Consider the following 14,193-nt stretch of genomic DNA (forward strand, 5'->3'; position numbering starts at 1 on the left):
GAAGGGCAGAACACTTTCCAAAAATCAATAAACTAATTGGAAAAAAATAATTCTAGCAGAACATTAGTTTTAAATATACATCAGATAATTTTCATAAGTAATATTTGTTTTGGATGGGGTAGATAAACTACAAATCTGGAAGGAAGTTAAAGATTCCATTTTTGCTTTTTAATTTTAATAATGATGTTAATCCAGGGAAGAAAATATTTTTCTTAACATAGCTTTCTATAGAGATGAGTTTAACCTGTAGAACGAGTTATGTAAGCTTCAAGTATCATCTTTATTTATCTGTGGCATTGGGATGAATACTCCCCTAAAAATGGTATAGGATCTTTAATAACAACAACAGTGATGGACCCAATTTTTATGAAATTTCAAAAAGATAGCACTTGCAACACATTTTTAAGAACCATGCAACCTAAAATCACTCATATTTGAAGTATCAGTTTGAAAATTGTTCTCAAACATGCAACTTTGTGTGTTAGAGAGCTTGTTGCATTGGTTCATATGTATGAGTTTTAGGAGGTTAGCTGACAAGCCAAAGCATTCACATTATTTTGTTGGCATGTTGCAAATTAAATTACAACCTGTAGATTATTGTTAAAACCTGTAGATTATTGTTAAGGAAAAATCCTTATTTCAGTTTGGTTTAATTTAAAAATGTACTGTCGAGATATACCTAAGGACAGAGACAATCTGTAAAGAAGAATACTAATAGTGAGGGCCTAGTAAATGCAGAGATGAAGTTTGAACTTCAACAGTGGTGTAACATCTTCAAAAGCCTTTATTACTGCAATCAATGTGATTACTCAGTCACCAGTGTGGGGTTTTGGCCTCATAGGACTTAAAATTAAGGGAGGAAAAATAAGATAAGCATTCAACGGAATACAGACTTAGACAAATTGTTGAACCACCGAATAACAGCAGGGTGAATGAATTGAAAATTGGCAGCCACAATATTAGGCGACAGGAGAGTACCACTGAAGCTAAAGGGGAAAGTCTAGAAGAAATGAGCGCGTCCAGTGCTATTGTACAGAATGGACACATGGTCTCTGAAGAAAACTAAGAAAGGAGATGGAACGTAACAGAGATGAGAATGCTCTAATGGATGCGTGGAGTGACGAAGATGGATAAAGTGAGGAATATTTACATAGGAGCATCAGTGAAGGAAGTGGATGCAGCTAAGAAAGTATGAGAGAGGACTGGCATGGTATGGAAATGTTCAAAGGAGTCCATAAGAATACATAGGAAAAGAAATTAGCAGAATGTCAGTACAAGGGAGAAGGGAAAGAGGAAGACCAAAGATGAGATGGAGAGATATAGAGGAGAGGGGCAGAGAGAAAGAGTTGGAAGAAGAAGATACATATGACCAAAGGCAGTGGAGAGCCAGTGACCGTGTTTAGTTGGGACAAGAGAGGGAAAAATAAGGAGGGAAAGAAGTAGAAGAAATAACATAAGCTGGCATAAGGGATATTTTTACATCTGTAAGGGTGATATATCATTATATTGGAATTAATGAAAGCTATGCTGTTTGTAAGAAGGCGAGTTTTGAAAGTTTGCCATGAGTTTTGGTACTTAAGGAGATGGCATGTTCCTCACTGGTAAAAGATATCTTTGCCTCACATTCTGTGATATTCAGTATCTTACTGATGTATACAATTTATTGGGGGGAAAAACAAAATTCAGAAATTGACTTTGTTTTTTAAATAATTTACACAAGCAAATAAAAATGCTAAATTATGTAAGAGTGTATGTGTGTTTCTCTTGGCAATAAACTGAGTGCGATTTGTAAACAGAAAAGTGTTTTCCTTAGAAACCAGAAGGTCCAATTCACAAAAGCCTTGTATCACATTTGTATGTGTTTGTTCAGTTTACTGAGAAGTATTTTGAACGTTAGTATGGTATATAGACCTACATTAAAAAAAAAAAAAAATTCACTTTCAGTCCCTGGAACTCTCTCAGGAACACAAAACATGGTCACTCCTGCACAGAGGTATAGGTTAACAATATGTCCCTAGTTTCAAAATGAGAACCTCGAGAACTGTGGTCTCTGGCATGCTGCCATACTCAACTATCTCTGATCTCTGGTCTCAGTTGAGCATGCTGGAGGGGGAGTAAAACAGTTCTGATATTTTTTTGGGAGAGTCCTATTTTAAACACCAGTCCTAGGCATTGCATTGGAAATGGGAGAAAAGCATTCCTTTCACCAAACTAAAAGGATGCTGAGGGCAGGTGTTTAAAATGGGTGTGGCAAAAGCAGAACATATAGTCACCCTACTAAGGCCTAAACTTCCTTAACGCTTCAGAATTGGGCTTACATGGCATTTAAGGGTGACTAGAGACATGCTTATTTGCATTCTAATTAGAACATGTCAGAACAGTAGACTCGAATAATTGAGTCTGCTCCTCATTCTAATTAGAATGCTCCAGTGTTGCCTCACCGTCACGTGTATTCAGCCTCCACACATTTTAAAGTGGCCGTGAGGGCACTTTATCTAAATCTCATCTAAAGAGCTTTAGATAAAGCATCCTGCAGCCATTTTAAAAGATGCAAGGGCTTCATACATGTGATGGTAAGCCATTTTAATTAGAGCAATTGTCTGGGAACAGCTCTAATTAAAATGCCTCCCCCCCACATCCACCCCTGAGTACATGTATAGGCAACCTATGTGGCATATCAGTAATGTTATTCTTTAGCACATAAGTGAGGCATGTTTAACTTACAGTTTTGAGTTAGGACTCTTTTATACAACCCTCATATAGGGCTCTTGAAAACCATGAGTTTCCTGGGCTCCTTAGTCATGGAAGCACTTCTGGAATCCCATCCTAAATCTGAGAAAGGGGTAAATGGCAGTTCTTGTGTTATTTTGTTCAATTTAGAAAACATGTGACTTCTTCATAGTAGACAAGAGTCAATTAAGTTACACAAATGCCTATGATAGAAATTTCTTCCTCACCTTTCACAGGCTGTTCTCCATGTTAAAGGATGATAACGATACTATTACTCTAGTGAGTAGGAATATAGGACTGAAAATTGCCTTTTGGCCAACTAAGTTCAGAGTTCAGCATTTTCCAGCAACCATATATCCAAAGAGTCCTAAAAATCTTCCACTTGAACCCTTTACATACTGTAACCACAAGGATATTACAAAGGTGGCTACGGCACACTCAGTACCCTGTCACTGCAATGATAGATAAGTAGTGAATGCATACTCAGAGGATTCCATGAAGAGGCCTAGGTCAGATATTACAGAGGAAGACAAAACCCCCAACATCCCTTCCCAATCTGAACTATAGGAAATTATTCTTCTTGACTCCAATTCTGGTTATCTCTTTGACCTTGAACAGAAGAATAAAACCCTCTGTCAAGTACCTGATATGTTTATAGCATCTTTGGTTGTAGCCGTGTTGGTCTAAGGACATAGTCAGGAAAGCTTCTTTGGGTTCTTTGGCATATTGTGGGGCCAACCATTTTATGGCTTACTTGGAAGAAGAATTCCTCAAGAACTACACCATCAAACCCTTCCTATATCTGAGATACATAGATGACATCTTTGTCATTTGGACCAAAACCCTGCAGTCTCTGATTGATTTCCACCAAAAATTCAACAATCATCACCCCTCCATCAGACTATCACTTGAACACACTAACACCAGCATTTCCTTTTTGGACACCATGATCAATATCCAAAATGGTAAAATTCAAACCACCATATATAAGAAACCCACAGACCAACATATATATCTACATAGAACCAGCAATCATCCTGTGGCAGGGCACTGTTGGTGCCTGCCACTTTAAGGGCCAGAAGGCAGCAGCTGGCAGGTGCCTGATTAGGGCAGTCATTTTAGATTCAGGGCTGCCCATATAAACAGGGAAGTTCTGATGCTGGAGGCCAGGCAACAACATTGCCTGGCTGGAGAGCTGCTGATATTATCTGGAGGTAAGGGAAGAGCTGCAGGGGATGGTAAGGAGGCTCCTGGTCCTGGGTATGACCTAAAACTGCACCCTTCCAGGAGTGGGTGGCCTGGTGGGGCTCTCAGTGGTGCGGGAGCCCCCAGGAAATGCCAGGCCAGTTACCACCACAGTGAAAGTTGGGCCGGGGTGCCTTAACTCCTAGGCCTCAAAACTGGGTGGGTTACCCCTTTCTTGGAGGGTCAGGAAGGTGGACCTCATGGTGAAAGAATAAGGACCGTAGACTCAGGCCTGTCTGAATTTCCCCTGACTGGCCCACGCTGGGGCCAGGACTGGAAGGGTCGAAGGGCTGGGGGCCCACTGCGACAAACACCCAGAGCTGAGGACCTGGGGTTCTGACTGGCCTGGAAGTGGGCCAGGGCTAGAGAGCCGAAGGTCCTGGTTGGGGGATCACACCCGAAGGGGAATCAGTTCAGGGAGCTATGGTGCTCAGTATGACGGCGGAAGAGACTGCCTGAGGGGAAGGAATCCAGGTGGGGTTCAATAGTAGGATTCTGGGGCCCAGTGTGGGGGCTGGTGACAAGGAGAACATCTAGATACCATCTGTGAGGCTTGGGATGCAGTGTAGGGGAGGAAAAGAGCCACAGATAGCACCCCCTGGCATCAGGGCATGAACTGGGCAGCCTCCTGCTTAACTAATATCGATTAATTAATTATAACAACAAGGTGTGGCAGACGAGATGCAGGTGATTGGCCCAGGAACAGGTGGGCAGGCCACAGCGAGACTGGCCCTGAGCTGGCCCCCTGTTACACACCCTAAATGCACCAAGAAAGCTGTAATTTGCAGCCAAGTTCTCTAATACCACCGAATTTGCAGCAAGGAGAACACCCATGATCACCACCTCACAAATCTCAAAAGGGCCTTCACCCAACAAGGACACTCCTCCAGAGAGATAGGTCACACTTTTGAAAGAGCCACCTGGATACCACATGAAGATTTGCTGCAATACAAAAAGAAAATCCCCACAAATCGCACACCATTAGTTATGATAGATCACCCTTCCCTGGAACCTACATGGAAAATCCTCAAACAATTGCAACCCATACTAGATGAAGACACAAATCTTAAAGAGATCTTTTCAGAACCACTCATCCTAGTCTTTAAACAACCACCAAACCTCACTAACCTCATCACCAGAAGCAAACTCCCTATGACCCAAATCACACCTAATGGATCCAGACCACGCCAGGACAAGAAATGCAAAACCTGCCAACTCATCTCTACCACTCCCATAATAAACACACCCCACAACAGAACCATAACCATTCCTGGATGTTATACCTTCACCTCCAGAAGTATTATGTATCTCATCCAGTGCACAAAATCCCCTGTTGGAATATATGTAGGAGAAACCAAACAACAACTGCGCACCAGAATGAATGCACACTGAAAAACTATCAAAAAGAAGAATACCCAACTACCTGTGGGGGCAGACAATCACTCCCTCTCTGATCTCTCAGTTCTAATCCCCAAAGGGAACTTACAAAATACCTTTCATAGATGAGACTATAAACTTTACTTCATAAATCTACTGGATGAAAAAAATTTTGACTCAATATAGACATTGGATTTATGACACATTATAATCTGATTCACCAGATACCTTCCAGACCTGACTTCTTACACTTTTCTTTCCCTCCTCTGTCCCTCCCCAGCCCTCCCCTCTTTTTCTGCCCTTTGTCTTCCTGATTTCCAGCTATTCACTTTTTCACAGTCAGCCTCTTTTCTACTTTGAATTACTAAGACTGTAGAGTCTCCCTTACTCACTTCACTTTGTTTGTTTTGTTGCCCCTTCTTCTTATCCCCCTCCCTTCCCTGCTCTCACTTTTGTTTTCCTAATTTTCACCTATTTACATTCTCACTGACATCCTGTCACGCTTTTAGCTTCCTTCATTCCTTGGAGTCTTAGAACTTCCTATGCCTGAAGAAGGGATCTTGGACTCATTATTGACTCCAAGATGAACATGAGCTGCCGATGCCAGACCATAGCCAGCAAGGCCAGCCATACTTTGTCATGCATCCAAAGGTGCATCTCAAACTGGTCCAGAGAGATGATACTCCTCCTCTATGTGACTTTGGTCAGAACGCAGTTGGAGTACTGCGTCCAGTACTGGGTGCCACGCTTCAAAAGGGATGTGGCCAGCCTGGATGTGATTCAGAGGAGGGCCACCCGCTTGGTGAGAGGGCAGCAGGATAGGCCCTATGAGGAGAGACTGAGGAACATGAACCTGTTCAGCCTCAGCAAGAGGAGGCTGGGGGGAGGGCGGGGGCTGGTGGCTGCCTACAAACTCATCAGGGGAAATCATCAGCAAGTAGGTAGAGCCATTTTCTTCCCAGCACCACCTGGGGTGATGAGGAACAATGGTAATAAGCTGATGGAGAATAGGTTTAGGTTAGAGATCAGAAGGCAATATTTTACAGTTAGGGTGGCCAAGATCTGGAACCAACTTCCCAGGGAAGTGGTCCCCGCCCCTACCTTGGGCAAATTCAAGAGGAGGTTGGATGATCACCTGTCTGGGGTCTTGTGAACCCAGCATTCATTCCTGCCTGTGGCACAGGTCAGGCTAGATGATCTGTTCAGGTCCCTCCTGACCCTAGCTACTATGAAACTATGAAGGGTGATTGAGTCTGAAAACTTGCAAAAAACTTTTTTCCAACTACTGAGTTGGTTTAATAAAAGATATCACATCTACCCAAAGAACCTTGCCTGAGATGTAGACAAAGCCCCTACCTTTAGGGTTGGCCAGTGACCAGTGCTTCTAGGAAGTTTGATGGGGAGTAAGACGGGAAGAAACAAGCCTATATTTTTCATGACGGGAAAAATGTTACAGAAAAAAAGCAAAGCATGGGTTGGTTTCTCAACCAAAGTTTCTTATCCAAAGGCACTTCTCACCCAAAGTAAAGCCCCAAAATAGGGACTGCAAATATCTGGATTCATCCTAAATAGCATGTGCTGAACAAGATCCAAGAACTCCTGCCCCATTGTATTATCTCCTCCTTGCCCAGTTCCATCCTGAAATGATTAGGTTCTTTGTCCAACCATTCTGCTGTGCAGACCATTACAAATTTTCACTCCTCAAAAAGTGAGATGTCTTCTTATTTCCAAAATATTTTTTTCATAATCAGTTGGTAGCCATCCAGTCTTCTGCCAGTATTGTTTTTTAACTTAAGGAGTTGTTCTCCTTCACTGATGTTTATCCTGAGAATGTATCTGTAAAAAGTAAACATATACTTCTCACCTTCACTTTGCTAAGCTAACATGGCAAGGTCTTCTAATTTCCTTTCATAAAATAGGTTATCCATTCCCTTAACCATCTTAGCAGGCCTTCTTTATATTTGTTCCATTTTAAATTAACCTTTATTTGAACACTGGTGACCAGAACTGCCTGCAATATTATAAACAAGGTCTTTATCATTGCCTTCAATGACTATAGTGATACTTTTTTGTCTCTGCCTAACATGTTCCAGAATTGCATTAGCCTTTTTCATTTTTTCGTCACCAATTCATTTTATGTTCAATAGGTCCAAATACTTTTGTTGTTCTGTATCCAGTTTATGGTATCAGTCTCTAAATACATGACTTGGCTCATCTTTCTATTAGACTTTATATCATTTCTTACCTGGGCTGGGGCCAGGGTCTCGTGCTGTCCCTGCCCAGCCCTGTCTTACAAGATTGGGCCCAGCACACCACAGACCCATGCCATCCAGTCTGTTGGACTCCCCATATGTACAGAAATGTGGAAGTAGGAGAGTGGTCCCCTTACACCCCTATCACAAAGTTTTCAAGTCCATGGGGAGACCTGGAGGCTAGATGACCTGGTGAGGAGACCAGATGTGACCTGAGGGCCAGGGGTTGAAAATACCTGTCATAATCTAGTATGAAAGATATTGTGTTTTAGCAGGACAATAAATTGATCTGACACAATCTCCCTTGAATTAAATGATGTTGTGTTTTGCCCCGTTTTCTGTTTACTCACATATCCTTATTATTCTTTCCTTTAATATCTATTTGAAGTCAAGCTAACAGGCCTGTGATTACTAGGTTCATTCTTTTCCACTTATTTTAAAATAGGTATGTTGCAGCATTAAAAAAATGGACCCACCTGAAAGAACGGGAAGGGCTGCCCTGCGGAGAGACAGTTTGTTCCAGCGGGGACACTGTAGGCTCTGAGGGCAAGTGAAGCTGTTTGGAGGCAGCCCTGTTGGAAGTGGGAGGGGTGATGTAACCCCAGCAAAGTTTTGAAATAGAGCCGTTAGCAAAAGCCTGGGAAGGGCCCTGGCCTGTGAATGGCTGAGAGGCTTGGATAAAAGCGGGGAGCAGGTTTCCCATGAGGGGAGGAACAAGAGAGAGAGAGGGGCTGAGGGGCAGGCTGGAGACTGGAGAGAAAGTCTCAACACAGTGGTCCCTCGGAGAGGCCCTGGTAGAGCCCTGCAGAAGCAGCAGCAGCGGCTGCACCGGGAGTGATACAGTATCCAGTTACTCTCTCTGGCCTGAGAGCGCTGCAGCAGCAGGACCAGAGAGGGGCTGCTTGTGTGGAGACTCTGAGCCTGGGAAGACCCACCTGCAGCCTGGTGTGGCTGGGTGATCACAGCAGAGCCAGGGGGAGACTGCTGGGGACTGCCCTGTTTTCCCTAGTGGGTGAGGGGCCCCGGGGCAGGCAAGGCCCAGGGAGGGGATGCATTTGCCGGGGCTGTGAGGTTGTGCGGGTGAGGAGAGCTGCTACAGCCTGCAGCCCAGACACTGCCCCCTGCTGAACCAGGGAAGCGGGGTCAGAGGCAGGGGAAGGTTGTCTTGCAGGGATTACAGAGGAGGAGCCGCCACCTGCTGTCTGGAGACCTCTGGAGCATGGAGAGGGACACCAGCACCAGGGAGCGCCCACAGACCCTGCGCAGGGACACAGACAGTGCCACTTCCTGAGACACCCTGCCAGTGGCAGTGCACACAGGATCCCCAGTACACCATGTGCAAGTGAGAGACTGTGTAAATAAGTTCATGAGGGTTTATTAGTTGGTATATCAATGTGTTTATTTGTTGGTTACTTGTTATTTTGTAAATAATTAAATCTTGTAAATAGTTTAATAACTGTCTGCGAGGGTGCTTGATTGTAAGGGGAGGCTTTCCACTCAGGGACCCTGCAGCAGCTTCCCAGGGGGCTGGGCAGAGCTACTGGTTACTGGGTACCCCAGGATCCCACTATTTAGGTGAGGGCACATGTAGTGTCATACCAAGGGTTACAGGTATAATATTTCTGTTCCTCAACCATATTGTACTGTTGTTGAGCTGACAGATTAATTAAAGGTCTATGCTAAAAAATTTTTGACTTCATGGACCAGTTCTGTCCAAATTTTGACATGGAGATAACCTGAGTCTCCCAATTTTGTAACAGTAAATATTTTAAGTTTTCCTTACAGCTCTGATATGATCATTTCCATAATCATGTCCTCTTTTGCATTTCCTGCAAAACCACTGTTCTCAGTTACATCTTTATCAAACAATAAAGAATAATATTGACTTCGTATTTTGGCCATAGCTTGATGTCCACCTTACGTTCAAGGTATAGCTGCCCAGGTTCTCTTTTTATTTTGATAGCTTGAAAAATCATTTGTTGTGGTTTTTTTTAATTTTCTTAATGGGATTTAACTCATCTATGTATTTACCATTCTGACTGGCTCTTGCATTCTGGGACAAAAATCATATCTCTTTTTACTAAACTGTCCCTTTTACCATTTCTTGTAAATCTTCTGTGTCTTCTTAATTCCCTGCATATAGTACTTGCCCTTCTGATATGCAAAACCCTTGTCACACATTTTTTTACTATTCATATAAATAGCCAGGGCCTGATTCAGCATTGTTGTGGACCTTTTATGCTTATTTTTTCCACTGTAAAGAGAGTTCAATGAAGGTGTGAAATGCCCACCACTCCAATCTGGTTGCATCTTGAGGTGGAAACACATTGCTTTTCATTGAATTCGTGTCACTACAAATACATTTATGGGGGCACAAAGCAAAAACAAAGGGCATTTATACACACGGTCTGGGAATGGGGTGGGGTGGGGAGCACTTAAATTAGAGCAGCTCTGAGAGATGCTCTAATTAAAGCACCTGGAGTGTCACGTGTATCTAAAGTTTCTTGAATGAGCTTTAGTTAAAGTGTCTCCGCTGCCATTTTTCAGCATGGAGACACCGATACACATGATACTGGAGTCTGCTGGAGTGCTGTAATTATTACAGCTCCAGCAAACTTGATTAATTGCAATGTGATTAATTGATTAATTGACCTTCTCTGCAAGTATATAGGCACCCTACTAGACATCCATATCCTTTGTCATGCCACAAATGTGGTTGTCAAAAGGTAGTAGTAATTTATGGCACTTATGCAGAACTCTACTTGGTTTATAGGGGGAGAGAGCAGGCAGCCCAGAGCTTTCCAAATTCTCCAACTGTAGCCAACACCCAATGCTTCCAAGGAAAATTTAATGCCTCTCCCCCACTCCCAGGAGGGGGGAAAATCCTTTCTGGGCAACTAGCAAAGCCCAGAAGCATGAGAAATACCTATAGCATATCACAAGTATAGCTACTTCTATATCATCTGTGACCCATGCTTATCCATCCTCTTCTTGAACCTCCAGTAATGGAGATTCCACACTTTCCTTTGACAGTTTATTTTAGTACCCCATCATTTTAACAGTGAAGATGTTTTTCCAGATACCCAATCTAAACCTACTTTGCTGCAACTTCAAGCTATTGCTCTGTATCCTGCTCTCTGCACGAGAGAAAAGGGGTTTTCCCTCTTCTTTGCTGCCTTTCAGATATTTGAAAACTGCAATCATCCTCTTAAGCACTTTTGCTGCAAGCTGAACATGTATATTTCCTTCAACCTCTCATTGCCCTCAAGCCCTTTATCATTTTTGTCACCTGCCTCTGGATCCTCTCTATAATTTCTCCATGTTCTTTTTAAAATGCGGCACCCAAAACTGCACATAATATTCTAGATGAGGTCTAATCAGGGTCAAGTAAAGGGGCACTATGAGCTCCTGTGCCTCATACCTAATGTTGTTATTGATACAGCCCAAAATCTCATTTGCCTTTTGTGCAGCTAGGTCACATTGCAAGCTTATGCTGAGTTTCTAATCCACCAAAACACCTAAATCCCTCCCTGTAGTGCTGCCATCCAACCAGCTGTAACCAGTGTTGTATTTGAATTTTTTATTATTCTTCCTGAACCGTAGCATCTTGCATTTGTCAGAACTAAATTCCATCCTGTTAGGTCCAGCCCAGTCCAGCCCATTCTGACAACATCCTTCTGAATTATACTCCTATCATACCAAATGTGTCAGATAAAGTAAGGTCTTATAATCAATTTAAAATAGTATTTTAGTATTATTTCCTATCCCTTTCTTAATAGAAGTATAAAAAATGACAATTTATTTCCAGTTTTGGTTTCCTATCTTTGTTAAAAGATTCTATTCCATGAAGAAAGAAAGAAGTAACTGGCATCCTTGGGAAAGCCTTTCATAAGCTTTCTTGGAATTTTAAGTAATAATCCTGCTTTATTTAACATTATCTTGATTCTTTTGAATAATCCAAGAAAGCTGAAGCAACACAATTTCCTTTAGAGAAGCTATTCTGATTCCTATTATATTATGCTCATTTGTGTGTTTTATAAGTCTCTTTAATTATGTTTTCAACTAATTTACCTAATACTAAAGTGATGTTCACTGATCTATAATTACCAGTATCACCCCTATCACATGTTTTAAGCATAGTTACAATACTGGCTACCCTCCAGTCTGCTAGTATAATAGCTGATTTTAATGAGGAATTTTTGTTAGCAGTTTACACATTTCAGCAGGGATTTTCAGAGAGACCTAAGACAATTAGGGTCTCCAACTCAGCTGAAATTCTCTGGGAGATGAACCAAGTTGGGAAGAGCCCTAAGGATCCTTTGACAAGCTCATCTTACTCTTGGGTGAATGCTATCATGTCCTGCTGGCACTGCACCATAAATCAGCAGCTTTCCTCAGCATCTCTTCTTTTAATACCCAAGCCTCATAAGTCTTTAGTTCTACTACCTGATTATGTAGTTAGGAATGAACCATCTCCTATTGTCCTCTAGAGTGAAGAACAAAGATGATGTTTACCTTTTTTGTTTTGTCCTTAACATTACTTTCAGCCTGGCAGGAAGTAGCCAGAGCCCTTTTCTAGAAAGATAATTGAGCTATAAGATGAGTTTGTTTACCTCTTACTCAATGCCACCTCCCTTGTTAGACCCCCTCCCTACTTTGCCTGTTGATCACTAGTCTCCCTTGCATAACTCTTCTGTATATGTTTTAGTGGCATTTCCCTTGTTCCTGGCACCCAGCCATGTTCTCAGGGTTCTTTGTTCCTGTACTTTGTCTATCATTCACTCCCCTGCTAGAGTCCTCGTACTTCACATTCTTTTGCTCACTGTTCAATAACTATTACCACATATTACCATAATGTACATGTAGCCCATACAATTCAGTCTCATTTCTCCCAATAGCTGCTTAAATTTACCTTTTCACCCCTTTCTTTTAAAAATGTATGAAGTTTTGGATTGGGTATGGAAGATATAGCCATATCACTGATTCTATAGAGGAATATTATGATTGTGTGGGGGCAGAGGGCCATTCTCCTGTGGCTATAAGGCTCCCCAAGCCTCACTTGCCTCACAGTTGTCTCCCATACACCACATGCTTACCAGTTCACTGGGAGGAATACATGGAGTAGGGGACTATTCTCCCACAATTTCAAGTGGATCCAGAGAAGCATGGGAAGAGTGGAGGGGGTAATAAGGCTATTTCTTAAGGCAGCAACCACCTTGAAGCCTTGGGAAGGTTGTTGCCACAGCATAGTTTCCTGATGCCACCTGCATACCTCCGGGCCAACTGGAGAGTAGCTGGGAGCCATTCTTGCTGGTGGCAACCCTTTTAGGGTTCTGGGAGAGTTTCTGCTTCAGAATAATGCCCTCCCCCAGCACCAACCAGATGATTAGCAGGAGAGGGGCTAGGATTTTCAGGGATCTGCAGGATTTCCACATGGCTCCCTAACAGTTCACTCCTGGGTGGGCTCTCAGGGAACCAGTTCTCTCCCACCCTCTCTCTCTCTTGGCTGCGGGATATTAGTTGTCCTCCACATGTGTGAGAAGCAGTCAGCCAATCAAGTTAAATGAGAAAGAGGGAGATCTTCCTCATAGGTAATTGAGAACTTCTTTTTAGTTCTCTTCTCCTAGAAAGCCCTTGAATGGCTATTCACTCTCTTTTTCTGCTGTAAGAAAAGCATTTCTCTTGGCACAGTGTAATGCCTGTTTGTGGCTTTTGTGTGGTCACTGTTCATGAAAATTGTTAATGGGCCACAAACTTAGCATTTTGGGCCGAATTCTCCATTTATTTATACCACATTTACACTGCAGTAGCTCTATCTACATCATCAGGGCAAAGAGAAGCTGAATTAGGCCTTTTAACCTTTTAACCTCAGTTCAGGAATAAAGCACTTCTCATGAACTTCTAAGAAGCCAAGATCCTATTTTCATGCTAATCTCCTTATAAATAAGGATAGAGTATATTAAAGAAAAACAACAACAGCCCTCATAAAAGGATTTGTAGAAGACTTTCCTGGGACTCAAGTCTCTTTGAACTCTACCTTTCTGTTAAAAATTAGTATTTTTTATACTCTCTGGGTGCGCCTACATGAGATGTTAACTGCTCAGTAGCCTAATTCTACCATGTGGTAGCATGCAGGGCAAAAACCATGCTAATATGCCACTGCACAGTAGTATTAGGCTACTGCAGAGTTAGTGTCATTAAAAAGCCATGAGCCTGTGCTTCTGTGCAGTAGTGCCAGTTACTGCATATTGATTTAGTACTTGGTTATGCTTTTATTATGCTTGGTTTATTCTAAACTTACTGCACAGTAACTACACTGCATTAGTGAACATGTAGATGTTCCCTCTGTTATCTCTTTTCACAATGCCAAAATTACTCCTTTTAAAATATGTTCATTGTGGCTGGCCAGTAGGGAGCACTCCTGAGTTGAGCCGCCCACCTCACTGTGCCTGACCACCTTCCAGGCTCCGAGTGCCTCCCTGGGGTGCCTCACGTCTGGCCGACCCCTTCCCTGGAGCACACCCGCTAGCCTGGGGTTCCCACTGCCACCATCCAAGGCTCTGGACCCAATTCTGGCTCTGCGCACCTT

The sequence above is a fragment of the Alligator mississippiensis genome, chromosome 1 (genome assembly GCF_030867095.1).
Source record: "Alligator mississippiensis isolate rAllMis1 chromosome 1, rAllMis1, whole genome shotgun sequence".
Classification (NCBI taxonomy): Eukaryota; Metazoa; Chordata; order Crocodylia; family Alligatoridae; genus Alligator; species Alligator mississippiensis.